This window comes from Rhinopithecus bieti, unplaced genomic scaffold (assembly GCF_001698545.2).
Source record: "Rhinopithecus bieti isolate Rb0 unplaced genomic scaffold, ASM169854v2 scaffold_3521, whole genome shotgun sequence".
Taxonomy (NCBI): domain Eukaryota; kingdom Metazoa; phylum Chordata; class Mammalia; order Primates; family Cercopithecidae; genus Rhinopithecus; species Rhinopithecus bieti.
In genome coordinates, this window is record NW_016804218.1 from 933,225 (window position 1) to 948,015 (window position 14,791).

Below are 14,791 nucleotides of genomic sequence, written 5' to 3' on the forward strand. Positions count from 1 at the left end.
TTTTTTTTTTTGAGACAAGAGTCTCCATTTGTTCCTTAGGCTGGAGTGCAGTGCAGTGGTACAATCATGGCTTACTATATCCTCAACCTCCTGGGCTCAAGTGATCCTCCCACTTTGACCTACCTAGTAGCTGGGACCGTAGGCATGCACCACCATTCCCAGCCTTTTAAACATTTTTGGCAGGGACTGGGTCTCACTATGTTGCCCAGGTTAGTCTTGAACTCCTGGTCCCAAGTGATCCTCCTGCCTCACCTTTCCCAAGTGCTGGGATTGCAAGTATATCATTTTTAGATCTGGTTCTCTCGCTCTCCCTTCCTCTCTCCTACTATCTATCCCCCTCCCCCTCTCCCTCTCTCTCGTCTATGGCCTGGAGACAGAAATTAATTCCAGTGACAACCACTGTGCTATTCTCAAAATTGCCACTCCTCTTTGAGGACCAGAGCTTTGTTCTTGGTCAAATTTATCTTCCTGGCTTCTCATTCTCTCAAGACATTATCCTAGTTGATTTCTTAATTTTTATAAAAATAGGGCTCTGAGAGACCCACCCTCCCAACTCTGTTATTTAGAATCATTCTAGAACCCCATGTGTATGTGGTCTAAAAGAACCAGCAGCTCCTGCTAGCATCCATCTCCACACAGACAGGCAAATGACAAAATTGAGTAGGGGGCTTTGTGTTTGGGTTCCAAGCTCTTCCTTAGTAGAACTCTTCCTTCCCCTATCCTCCCCAAACAAAACTTATTCTTTCTCTCACACACACACACAAAATGATGAGTTCATTTACAATGAAGTATTTAATGTGGCTTAAAATAGAAGTTTTTCAATTTTTTTTCTTACTGTAAAGGAGTGTTTACAGAAAAATGAAATCACAAAGCAATATATTACAGGATGGCTGACATAGGGAAAGACCAGTGGCTTTATGTCCCCTTTCCCTATCCCCTAGCTTTCTGAGAGGCTCTATGAAAATTTCTAGGACTGTCCAGAGTAGCATTTCTCAAACTTTATTGTGCAAACAACTACATAGTGATCTTCATAAAAGATCAGATTCTGATTCAGCATGTCAGAGATGGGCCCCAGATTCTGCCTTTCTGACAACGTCCTAATGATACTGATGCTACTGTCACAGGTGTCCCACTGTCAGTAGCTAGGCTATGGAGTCCAGCTTCAAAAATCTGCTTCATAGTCTCAAATGTTCATGAGATGTGCTTTGCAGATGAATAAACGACCAGACTTCTAACTATAAAAACAGTTTAAATGCAAGAATTATTGTAGGAGAGAGAGCTATCATAATTTTAAAACCCTTTGGTTTCCCAGTCCTAGTCAAACCAAAACCACCAGTAACTACTTGTAGTCTAACAAAATCAGATTTATTTATCCATTGCAAAGTTCATCTCACCAAAGGAAAATATAAGTTGTTACAGAGTTCTGTGCAAAAGTAGAGTTTAGATGAAATTTAAACAAAACAGTATTTTGATAGACTCAAAGCAAAGCAGGGCTTTGTAAAGTCTAATGCAAGTCTAGACTGCAAAGCGGACTCAGAGTCCGGTTTCCTTTCACCCTGCAAAGTGATGTAGCTATGGAATGCTGTGTGCAGAAACTCACTATCTAAAGTTCTGCTCCCGGGCTCTGAACTGAGGCTGCTTCTCTGTGTCAAAGTGACTTAAATCCCGCATGCACAAGTGGAATGTTTTCTTTTTACTGACAGAATTTAAAACAGCCATACTCATTCAAGAAGGGGGTTGTATTCAAGAAGGGGGTTGTACCTTAGAACTGCAGTGTGCCCTCGTGTGAGTGTCTCCTTCCTTGCAGAGTTGGCTTTATCTATATATTTCTGTTATTCCAACCTTATAAATGGCCATGCAGATTATACTTTCTCAATTCCAATCTAATTTTAACTGATCAGCTTGCAAATGACAGAAACCCAACTAAAATCAGTTTAACCAAAAACACGAGGGAGGGAGACTTTTCAAACTAATTGAAACTGAAAAAGAGGCAGCTTTAGGGATAACTGGATCTGGAGTCTCAAACAGTATCATCCGGGCTTGAGTTTTCTCTATCAGTTTTATTTTCCTCTGTCTGCATTGACTATCCTTAAGTAAGATCTTTCCATACTGAGTCAAGATGACCAAAGACACATTTTCCTAATAGCTTCAACCTAGAAATATAACTGAATTTCACTGATCTGATTTGGGCCTGAAGGCAAAAACAAGCACTGGGTATGAGAATAGAATGGACTGACTGACTGGGCCTTTACCAGCCCCATCCCTATGAGTGAACTGCAAATGAGGAAGAGGTGACTTACAAGAAAAATCTAAGTTCTGCTACTACAAGATGTTAGAAGGTGCTCTAGTCAGGCACAAACAGCAGATGTCATCCACAAAAGTTTCCCAATACCTCTGAAACCATGCCATGTAGGTGGGCATTGCCTTTATTTACTCATTAGGGTGGCCTTGATTGTTTTGACTTCAGATCTGAATCCCAGAGATTAAAAGTAAAACTAACATTAAGTCTAATTTTAATTCTTACTTTTGATTTTTTTCTTTTGTTTTTTTAATTTTAAATTATGTCAAACTTACAGAGAAGTTGCAAAATATTAGAGAAAACATCCATATATATTTTCCTTGGAGTCACTTTTAGTTAATATTTTTTCAATGTTAACTTATTATCATCTGGAAAATAGTGTGCTTTTAAATAATTATTCACATTTCAGAAAGAAACTTTTAATTAAGAGGTCAGAATTGAAAAGCTGAAAAACCTATATGCCCACACTCATTCATATAATGAACTAGGTCTTCATTCAAACATCACATTATACTAAAGCACCACAGAGAATATAAAAATAAACCCAATGGTTTATATAAAAAGAGAGGAAAAGAAAGTTTCTGTGAAGTATAATATGTAAGAAGGTATTAAGTGTGCTGTTTAGTCTGAATAAGATGCAGGCTAGAATTCTCACTGTGGAGGAAGTAACAGGCAATTCTTCTGAGACAACTTTCAGAAGAAGGTGCTAATATAGTCAAATTAATGCTTCAACAGTGGGGGAAAATGACAGCCTTGGTAGCACCAAATTATTTCCTCCCCAATCAATACAAGTTGCAGGAGATCCCAAAGTCATCAGCTCGGTTCTTGGGGTCTGTATTAGTCCGTTTTCACACTGCTGATAAAGACATACCTAAGATTGGGTAATTTATACAGAAAAAGAGGTTTAACGGACTCAGCTCCACGTGGCTGGGGAGGTCTCACAATCATGGCAGAAGGTGAAAGGCATGTCTCACCTGGCAGCTGACAAGAGAAAAGAGCCTGCGCAGGGACACTTCCATTTTTTAAACCATCAGATCTCATGGGACTTACTCACTGTCATGAGAATAGTATGGGAAAGACCTGTCCCCATGATGAAATTACCTCCACCAGGTTCCTCCCACAACACATGGGAATTGTGGAAGTTACAATGCAAGATGAATTTGTAACTCATTCACAGCCAAACCATTTCAGGGTCAATATTGACCTGATGAGTTACAAGAGAATTGTAACTCATTCACAGCCAAATCATATCAGGGTCACTATTAAAATAGTTGGCAGAACCACATCTACCTGTTACCTGAGATAAGGCATTTCTGAATTAGGAAAGTGGATGAAATATACTGTGGTGTGTGTGTGTGTGCCTGTGTTAATATTTAGGTGCTCCACAGGATTTTCTGCAGTATTTTCTCATAAAAGATATTTTTAAAATCTAATTCAGATGCCCCCATCTAATAAGGCCTTCCACAAGGCCACATTCCCAAATTCTGGTCACTATTTCAGCAGTTACAATTTCTTATGGAGTTATAAGAAAAAGACCTTCTTAATCAAAAGTATACAATGTAAGTTTTTTAACTAATACTGAAAATATCAAAATATGATCAGCAGCCCTATGAGCACAAGAATGTTCTTGTCTTCTTTACCTGTGAATCCCCAATATTTCGTATAGTAATTGCACATTAGTTCCCCAAGGCTTCAATAACAAATTGGATGCTTTAAAAGAACAAAAACGTATTCTGTCACTGTCCTGAAGACCAAAAGTCTGAAATTAAAGTGTCAACAGTATTGGTTATTTCTGGAGGCTCAAAGGAAAAAAAAAACATCCCATGCTTCTCCTCCAGCTTTTGATGGTTGTTGGCAATTCTCAGCATCCCTTGGCTTGTCAATGCATTACTGCAATCTCTGCTGCCATCATTACATCGTCCCCTTGGTGTTCATCTTTGTGTCCTCTCCTTTTCTTATAAGGGTACCAGTTATTGGATGTAGGGCCCACCCTAATGCAGTATGACTTCATCTTGACTAATTACATCTGTAAAAATCCTACATTCCTCTCTTATCTGCCACTTCACTTTCTGAGGTTTCAGTTACCCACAGTCAACTGTGGTCTGGAAATATTAAATGGAAAATTCCAGAAATAAATAATTCATATGTTTTGAATTTCCTGCCATTCCGAGTAGCATAAGGAATCTCACTCTGTCCCAATCTGATAGGTTATCAGATCGACTTTCTCGGTATGACAGTGCTTATGTTCAAGTTATTTATTGTTTTATTTAAAAATGGCCCCAAAGTACAAGGGTAGGGATGCTGGTGATTCATATATGCCAACGAGAAGCCATAAAGTGCTTCATTTAATCAAAAAGGTGAAAATTCTTAAGAAAAATAAGTTGTATGATGAGGGTGCTAAGATCGATGGCAAGAATGCATCTCCTAGCCATGAAATTATAAAGAAGGAAAAATAAATTTGTGTGTAGTATGTATAGTGTTCAGTACTATTCCTGGTTTCAGGCATCCATTGGGTGTCTTGGAATATATCTCCTATGGATAAGGGGAAAGTACTGTATTTCCATACTAGGTCACATTCTGAGATTGAGGGTATGCACGGATTTGGGGGGATACTGTTCAGACCACTAAAAATTGGTATATATCCCAAAGAAATGCTGAAATATTCACCATGTGTTACAAAATAATATATATGTCATCCATCTTTCTTTTGATAGATCCTTCTACAATTCAGTAGGTTAGTTGTTCGGTGAACTTAATTTAAAACAAAATAGCATGAAATAGAATTTACATTATTAGTATATAAAAACTTATTTGCAATATTTTTTTCTTATAATGCTGATGAATGCAAAAAGAAATACAAGTCCTGGACTTCAGAAACATTCTCACATTTTACGTAACTTTAAAAAACAATGGTTTGGTATACTGTGCTCAAATAGTCTATTTTTTCTACAACTTTTTTTCATTACATTTTTCTGTAGACCTCTTCTCAGGTAGAATGATTACATGATCACTAATCCTTCTTTAAATAAATTTTACCATTTTTCAAAACATTGCACTTCAAGAGATAAAACAGAATGAGCCCTGTGTTAACAAATTTAAAGAGTGACTTTTAAACAGAACATGTTTGCTCCCTCATTTTCTCTCACAGCACCAGATAGACTCTGGTGTTTCTTTTAGAAACAAGCAGGAGACAGAGACCACACTAATTTGAATAGGAAAAGTTTAATATATAATTATTAACTATAACAGAGGATTGAAGAAATAGAATATTGGCTACTGTTGGGAACATGCCCTCAAAATCTGGCCTTAAACTGGCCCCAAAACCGGCCATAAACAAAATCTCTGCAGCACTGTGACATGTTCATGATGGCCATGATGCCCACACTGGAAGGTTGTGGGTGTGCTGGAATGAGGGCAAGGAACACCTGGCCCACCCAGGCAGAAAACCGCTTAAAGGCGTTCTTAAACCACAAACAACAGCAGGAACAATCTGTGCCTTAAGGACATGCTCCTGCTGCAGATAATTAGCCAAACCCATCCCTTTATTTTGGCCCATCCCTTTATTTCCCACAAGGATTACTTTTAGTTCATCTATAATCTATAGAAACAATGCTTATCACTGGCTTGCTGTTAATAAATACATGGGTAAATCTCTGTTCGAGGCTCTGAGCTCTGAAAGCTGTGAGACCCCTGATTTCCCATTCCATACCTCTATATTTCTGTGTGTGTGTCTTTAATTCCGCTAATGCCACTGGGTTAGGGTCTCCCCGACCGAGCTGGTCTCGGCAGGCCACCATGAAGCAAGGAGAACTATAAGGCAAATAATACCAGAAATAAGGAGCAATACCCACCCTTAGGGCTTAAGTAGAGCATCCAAGTAAGAACTTCCCACAGGGTTGAGATTCATACTTCACTGGGGAGAGCAAAACAATGGCTCACTGGATGTCAGAAAAGGTGCTGAGATGCTGTGCCATTGGAACTTGATGGCAATCTACTCTCTGAAGTAAATCATCCAGAGGGAGAGGTAATGTCTCAGAATTTGTTGCAATGTTGCATAGGAGGGTTCAGGGAAAACTGTGCACAGAGATGTGCCCCTTCATGGGTGCCTTGCTGAACAAAACATCTAAGGGGCTCCCTGGGACAACTGTTGATCAATGAGTATTCCTCCTGCTGTGCATTGAGAAACTCAGCACTAGAGAAACTATTGAGAAACTCAGCACTAGAGAAACAAGAGGAACAAACTGGGACCAGGAAGAAAATGACGCTTTCTTCCTCTAAACTCCCTCCAAGTCCTCCACTGGCAAAATCTAATATTGAGCCAGATAACAAAGAAAATCGATTTAAAGTCTCTATTATCACAAAGCAGGCAGTGAAATATGAATTTGGAGCTGAGGCAATAAACTGATAATTGACACATCTGGTTAACCAATTTTCTTACTTTATGAACTGAGTTCAATGACGTTTCTATTGTTTAATGAGGTATTCTAGACTGCTAGGACACTAACTTTTGTGAAGACGAGACTTTCTCTAAATTATACAAGTGCTAAGGGAACACCAAAATACTGGAGGCCAAATATGTCACCTGATATGTTCTATTTGCGTAACACTTAAACATAGTGACCGTCAATGTTGAGCCTGTTTCAATGCTTTCAATGTTTAATATGAATAAAATTGAAATCATTACATATAATTATTATTTTTATTTTAAAAGTCTTATTAAGATTATATCTAAATTATTCTTTCTTACTTCATGCTTTTCTTACCATTTATTTTTACATTGCTGTTTTCTGATAAACATTAACAGTAGAGGACCTAAACTTCAGGCAGAGCTTATCAAATATTTTTTATATATTTATGCTTTCCTTACATTTTCTAATTTATTTATCAAAAATTTACACTTTAAGCTTGAATATTATCATCTCTATGTTACAAATAAAGAAATCAAGACTTAGACAAGTTCAATAACTTGACCAAGTCCACACAAGCTAATAAATCATTGAATCAGGATGCAGGTATGTCTAGATCAATGACTCATCAGTACTCTATAATGGCCTCTGAAGAAAATAATGTTAATGATTAGAAGAAAACTATAAAATAGCTGTGCCATTCCTACTATTTGCTTTCCTTCCTTTCCCTTCATTCATAATTGCAGAGGACATTGTTACTTCTGGAAGCATTAGAATAGTTAAGGAAGATCAATAATGATTATTTTAATAACATATTATAATTTTGATTTTTTGTTAATTTTTTGGGTTCTAATTTTACTCTTTTTTTTTTTTTTTTTTTCATTTCACCTTCTTGTTTCCACATTCCCTTTTGCTCAGAAAGTGATGTTAATAAGCCTTCTGCTATCACTGTCTAACTCACAGGGACCCACTGTTAACATCCAAGAGAGGGCAGAACAAATAATAAGTTTGTTGCCAAACTTTGTGGTTATTTCCATAGAGACTTAATATACCCAATCAATAAAAGGTAATTTAGAGAAATAAAGAAACTGTGTAAACAAATGTCTTGTTGATCAGTGAACATTAATGTATCTTCTCATTCAATAATTTGCTTTAGAATCCACCTAAGAAATACTGCACCCTATCTTTTAATGCTTGGGATATTTGATTATTTGACAAAAGAAACATATAATCTATTCATTGATTAACATGTTCCATATATCTAATTCAAAGTTTATCACAAAAGCTCACCACCTCACTTTCAATAATTTCCATAAATAATCCACTAACAAAGTAGTTATTGAATGTATTTATTTATGTGATAGGCTGGGAATACAACTATGAATAAGTCACACCAAACTCACAGCTCTCCTGTAGCTTAAAGTTTAGTGAAGGAGACTGGCAATAAACAAAATAAGTAGATTTATGGCATTTTAGAAAGTGATATGGGAAAAATAAAGCAGTAAAGGGGGATGGGGACTACAATTTTAAAAGGGAAGGTGAGAAAACATCTCACTGAGAAGATGGTATTTGAGAAAAGAACACCTTTGTTCAAAGCTAAAGTGAGCCATACCAACACCTGGAGAAGAACACTCCAGGCAGAGTTTATCCAACATCTCTTATATTATCTCTGAGATCCCAATGTGTCTTGTTCCAGCTCTGTGTGGGCTCTGATTGATTTCACTTCTTTTACTCTGCCTCAGGGCTTCATGTTGATACTACTATAGACTCGTGGCACTTAAACTCACACATGTGCAAGTTGGAAGTGCATGGAAATTAATGCCCACGTGGATAAACTTCAACCAATGCAAGACAAGTTCATCTGGATAAGCTCTTCTCCCTTTGTGTTCCTCAGAAACACTCAAAGTTGCTCAAGAGTGTATTCCAGTGAACTGAGCAGCTAACTGCAGTAACTGGAAGCAGGCTCAACAACGTGTCCTTGCCCTGGTTCTTCCTCCTTCCCTGCATCACTCTTCTTGCCCTTCTCACCTGTGCCCTGGGACTGAGCTCCCTGAAAACATCACATAAGCTCTATGCCTGCATTTCTGGGTAGCACATGCTGAGGCACAAATTGAAAAGAAGTGCAAAGTCCTCAGATGGATATGTGTTTGACATGCTAAAGAACACCAAGAAGGCCCTGTAGTAAGATCAAATGTAGCAAGGGGGAGGATATAAGAGAATTTTGTCCAAAGATAATGGAGGACCCATCATGTAGGGCCTTATAGACCTTAACAGAACTTTGTCTTTGGTTCTATTTGAGATGAGAAGTTGTTGACATCATCTGCATTATGATTTAATAGGATGACTCTGGGCACTGTGTTAACAAGAGACTGAAGGGGATAAGAGTAGAAATGGATAACCAGTTTGAAGTCTACTGTAGCAATTCTGGTAACAGATGATGACTTGGGCCAGTAACAGCAGAAGTGAACAGATGTGGTAGATTATAGTTATATTGTGAAGGCAAATCTATTTGAACATTTTATGGTGTGAGAAGGAAAGAAGAAGCATGGACGACTCTAAGGAAAACTTGGTTTGATGTGAGCTAAAAAGCGGAAGAAAAGTGAAAAGCAGGAAAAGTTCAGAGACCCACTCTAGACATGATAAATTAAATGTTCCCATGAAACTCCAAGGGCAGATGTCAAGAGAGCAGTTGCATGTATGTGTCTGGATTTCATGAGAAAGATCCAGATTGATAATCTTTAATGTGTTATTAGGATGTAAAACGAAGAGATTCAATAAGATTACCAAGGAAATGAGTGTAACTAGAGAAAAAAAGATCATGTACTGAGCCGAGGAACACTCCAATATTAAAATGAGGGAGGTAGAGTGGAATCAGTAAAGACTAAGGAATGGTCAATAAGGATGATGAAAACAAGGAGAAAGTGGTGTCTTGAAAGCCCAGTGAAAAAAACACTTCAAAAAGAAAGGAAATACATGATTTATCAGGTTGAATGCTGCTGAAGGGGCAAATAAAATAAGGATTGAGAATTTGACCTCTGGATTTAGTAAGTTGAAATCACTGTTGACAAGAGCACCTTTACTAAAATGATAGAAACAAAGACATAATATGAGTGGGTTTAAAAGAGAATGAGAAAGGAGGAACTAGAAGTAGAGACTATATGCCATATTTTTTAGGGGTTTTGTGGTAGAGGAGAGCAAAGAAATGGAGCAAAGCTACAGGGAAAAACAGGGTAAAGAGAGGGTTTATTTGAGATTATTAAAATAACAGCATATAAGTAGACAAATGAAAATAATTCAACTGGAGAAAAAAATTGATGATGCATGAGAGTAGCATTTCTGGGGTAATATTCCTGAGAATGTGAGAAGGCTGGAATCTGATAAACAATTGAAGAGGTTGTCCTTACTAGGAATACGGACAAACAATTAAAGAGGTTGTCCTTACTAGGAATATGGACATCTCATTTACAGCAAGAGGAAAGTGAGCATAAGGGTGAGGATGCCAGTTGGTGAATAGATGTGGTGTGGGAACTTGTGGACCTCTTCTGATTGCTAGTTTGCTCAGTGAAATTGAAAGCAAATTTATCAGCTGAGAGAGGATGAGTGAACTGTTGTTGAAGGTAAGCAGAGGGCTAAAAGGGTATTAGTCATCTATCATCCTTTTTGTTTTCCAGTTTTCATTCATTCCAAGATACCTACCCCTTCTCATCTACTCCAATTACCAATGCTGAATGGTAACCAGAGTAGGAGAATTCAGGGAGTGATACCACAATGAATAGAAACTGGTTATGCAAATGACTGCCTAGTCAATTCCACTATGTCCCATGGGGCCACTTGGGATGGGGCTAAAAGTAGGCTCTGTTCCTATCACTTAAAAGTTTTGTAGAAGACGGGCACAGTGGCCCATGCCTGTGAGGCAAGCGGGTCACTTGTGTCCACGAGTTTGAGACCAGCCTGGGCAACATAGCAAGACCCCATCTCAGAAAAAAAATCTTTGGGACCAGTTTACCCATCTTTTTGTCCAATCCCAGCAGTTCAATAGACACCACATCAGGTTTATGGATGAGGGGTGGGACAGAGCCTCTTTGCTTGCTTGGAAAGTCTGCTTCAGAAAAAGCTGAACCAGTTTATTCTGGTAGGCATCCAGAAATTCCGGACACTGTGATGATGAAGGGTGTATCCAAAGTCATCTTCCTTCCCTCCAAGCATCTACCAGACAAGCATGAGTTAGAATATATATGCCCTAGGAAATTCTAAGAATTGAAAAAATGTTGCTTGCTTTCTTCCCCTTTCCTCCGCCCTCTATTTTTCATTATATTCTTTCCCAGATACATAATCAGACTCTCCTTTGCATATGCAAGAAAAAGACCTGAATTGGGAACTGTGCTTTACCTTGTGTTGTGAAAAAAGTAAATCATAGTATTTAGAATGCCTTCCCTGTATAAAGTATATAAACTTTATACATGCATTATTTCATTTAATAGTCACAAAAATTTTACCAAAATTGGACACTAGAACTTTACCAAAATTGGATACCTAGTATTCAATTTTGGTAAAGTTTTTGTGACTATTAAATGAAATAATTGGATGTATTATTTTGTATGACTGTTTATTAATTTTGTATAATTGTATACTAAGTATCCAATTTTATAAATAAAGAAACTGAGTTTTTGGGATTTTAAATTATTCAAGTTTACATGAGCAAAAGATGGCTTTAACCCAGGATTTGACTACAGATCCCATGATCTTTGTACTAGACTCCATTATAATTGCCCATCTTTCTCTCAGCCATTTATCTCCCTGCCACTACATTAAATCAATAAGATTCTAGATGACCTTAGTTAACCTAAGCTTACAATATTCAACTGGAAATTGATCAACTGTGGCCATATAGCATGTTAAAGAAGGATTCTAAAGTTTTTAGTCAGTCAAAACAGACTCTTCATCAGTAAAAATAGAGAAATAGTAATTTTTTTACTAGTTACTAATGTGTTTTAAGAAGATTTAAGTTTCCCTAAGTTATAGAATTCTGGATAATCTGTAACCCAATATTCAAGTACAAAAGTAATTTAATTTCCAATACCTTAGAAATTAAAGAAAATTACCAAGGACCCCACAGATCAGAGAAACCAAGGTAAATGAGTTTGGGTGAAGAAAAAAAAAGTAAAAAATCAAAGGATGGTGTGTGGAATGAGAAACTGACATTTATCAAGCTTTCTGGTTATTCTGAACATGTTATTTATTTCAACCTTGATAACCATGTAATAAAAGGGGTAAAGCCTCCTAAAAGATGACAATGTTCTCAGCATTACAAAATCTCTAAGTAGAATTTAAACCCAGGACTGCCTCATGGCAAAGCTTATGATCTTTGCACTAAATATAGAAGTTATGAGGAAGAAAAAAATATATTCTATTTTTTCAAGACTCCTGAAATACTTACCAGTAGCAAAATGGTTACAATAAATGTATTTAAGCCAAAAACACACAGTGGCCTGAAACAGGTCAGACAGTATGAAGTCTGTACCACCCTCTTTCTGCAATTGCTCTTAGCCATCCTTATTGATTTGATTTCATTGCTCTGCATTTTCCATTGACAGCTGCTTATTGGTGGCTCTCAGTGATTAGCTGAAACATGTGTCTGCACAATAACACACAAACATAGTTACTGCAGCACCTAAACAAAAGGGCAAGGTATGACTTTTCAATGATATGCCAACCTCAGCAATTAACTAATATAAGTTCAGAATCCCAGTACCTCTTCTTATTTTGAGAAAATCTTAATAGAAACTACTGTTTTCCTATATATGCTGTTATCAAGTATGAAGAGCTTTTCACCAAGGCAAGCGAAAGGAAAACAATTTTACCGAAAAGAATAATCTGTAATATGTTTTACCTGTTATTGATGGCAGCAGCGGCCCATCCGGAGTGGCTGCTGCAAAGACACCGGCTGCAGCTGGGTAGGTGCAGCTGGGGCTGCACATTCCATGGAGCCAGTGGGAGCCTCACCCCTTATTGAGTTGCGGGGTGGGAGTCCCACACTCCTGAGAGCAACGGCAGCACTCAGCCAACGCTCCAGATGGGGGCATCCTTGTCCTCTTGGGGGCTCAGGAAACACCCCTGCCCCCACAGACTCGAGAGTACCTGCTCCCACGCCCTGGCCTCTCCCTACTCCCAGCAGCTGCTCTTGTGTGGAGCAAAGTTGTGGCTGAGTACAGGTGTTGTCACTACCCACCTAGGTGTGTACACACTCCCAGTGGCACTGACAGGCCAGCCCCCTGCCACCTTGGCTCCCTCCAGACTTTGGGTGCTGATGAGCATGGGAGGGAGACTGAGCAGGGGTGAGGGTGGCTCAGCAAAAGCCCATAGTCACCCCTGAACCACCAACAGCCTGGGTGCTGTGACACTGTGATGATGTTGATGGCAGCAGGTGGCAGACAGGCTTCTCAGCAGAAAGGGGCGGGTCCCGGGTGAAATTCCACTTTCAATGCAGGGATGGCCCAAAGCCTAGGAGCCACGCTGCCAGTTCCAGGGAGAGTCCCTGGTCCAGAGAGCTACACACTGTGGGCCTCCTCTCCACTGAGAGCTGGACACTCATCAGGATGACCTGCCTGCAGAAAGGAGCTACCCACTCTGGGTCTCCTGAGAGCTGTTCTGTCATCCAGTGAAGCTCCTCTCCACCTTGCTCACCCTCCAGTTGTCTGTGTACCTCATTTTTTCCTAGATGCAGGACAAGAACTCGGAACCTGCCAAATGGTGGGACTGAAAGAGTTGTAACACAAACAAGGCTGAACCCTGCCCCCCGCCCCGACCCCTGCTCTACTTCACCATGTTGCAGGAAACAAGATGGAGAGAAGAGCTGCAGCCCTTTGGGGAGCCCAGACCTAGGGGCTCCCCGAGCCAGGGCTGTGACACTTTCTTTGGGGTTCTGTGGTTCCTGACATTTGCAAGCTTCCAGGAGCCACCACATTCCCCTCATCCAGACACACGTGCCCAGAGCAGAAGTCATGTGTGGTACATCTCGTCCAGCCACAGCCTTACACAGAGCCAGCACATGTGCCAGCACCTGGCTGTGTGCAGTGGCCGGACCCCACGCTCACTCGCCCACAGACCCCTTACCTCTCTGCACCTCACTGGCCCTTGGCAGATGTGGGATCCAGGCCAGGAGCACAAGCCGAGTGCAGCCTACCAGGCTCAGTGGATGGAACGAGCCCAGCAGGCACAAGCAATACTCAGGCAGAAGACACTGCCAGCCACAGAGGTTTCTGCCTGGTGAAGCAACACCCCAAGGATCCTGTGACTTTACCATCAACTTGGCCATTGAGATGTTAATCTTTCACCCAAGCCTAAATTAAAAATTCAGAGTCTCAACTAATAACGGAACCCTTACAGAAAAGAGACATTCATTCATTCATTCATACAGTGAATTAGTATTTTAATTGAACACCACTATTTATCAGGTACTCTCCTATATTCTATAGATACAGAGGTGAGCAATACATAAATATACTTGTCCTCTTGGCAGAAACTTGCATGATAGAAGGGAAAGCTAAAATAAATTATTATACAATTACATAATCACAAATGTGATAAAACATATAAGTGAAAGTTATGAGTTGTAGGTGAATGCACATACAAAAGAAGTACCTAACTTAATCTAGGGGTCGTGGTAGGTTTCTAGAAGAAGCGGTGCTTTAGTTGAGTTCTAGAGGATATGTAGATACTGGCTGGGCGAACAGTGAGGAAGGTTCAAGAAGACCATGGGGAGCAGCCTAAGTAGAGGCATGAAATCCTTGTATATCAAGAACAGTTTCAGTGAGGCTCATGAAAACAGAGGCTGGAGGAGGTTGAGATGGAGCTGAAGAGGTTATGCAGTCATGTGGACTATGAGAAACATTTTGGACTTTCTTTTAAAGGCAATCGGATGCCATTAAAGGATTTAAAGTAAGAGAAGGAAGTAATCATATTTGTTTGTTAAAACATTTCCTAGGATGCTATATGGAGAATCAATTGGAGGAAGCAAATAAAAGGACTTTACAAGAATTCAGGAGAGAGACAATGATGGTTTGGATTAGAATAATGACAATGGGGT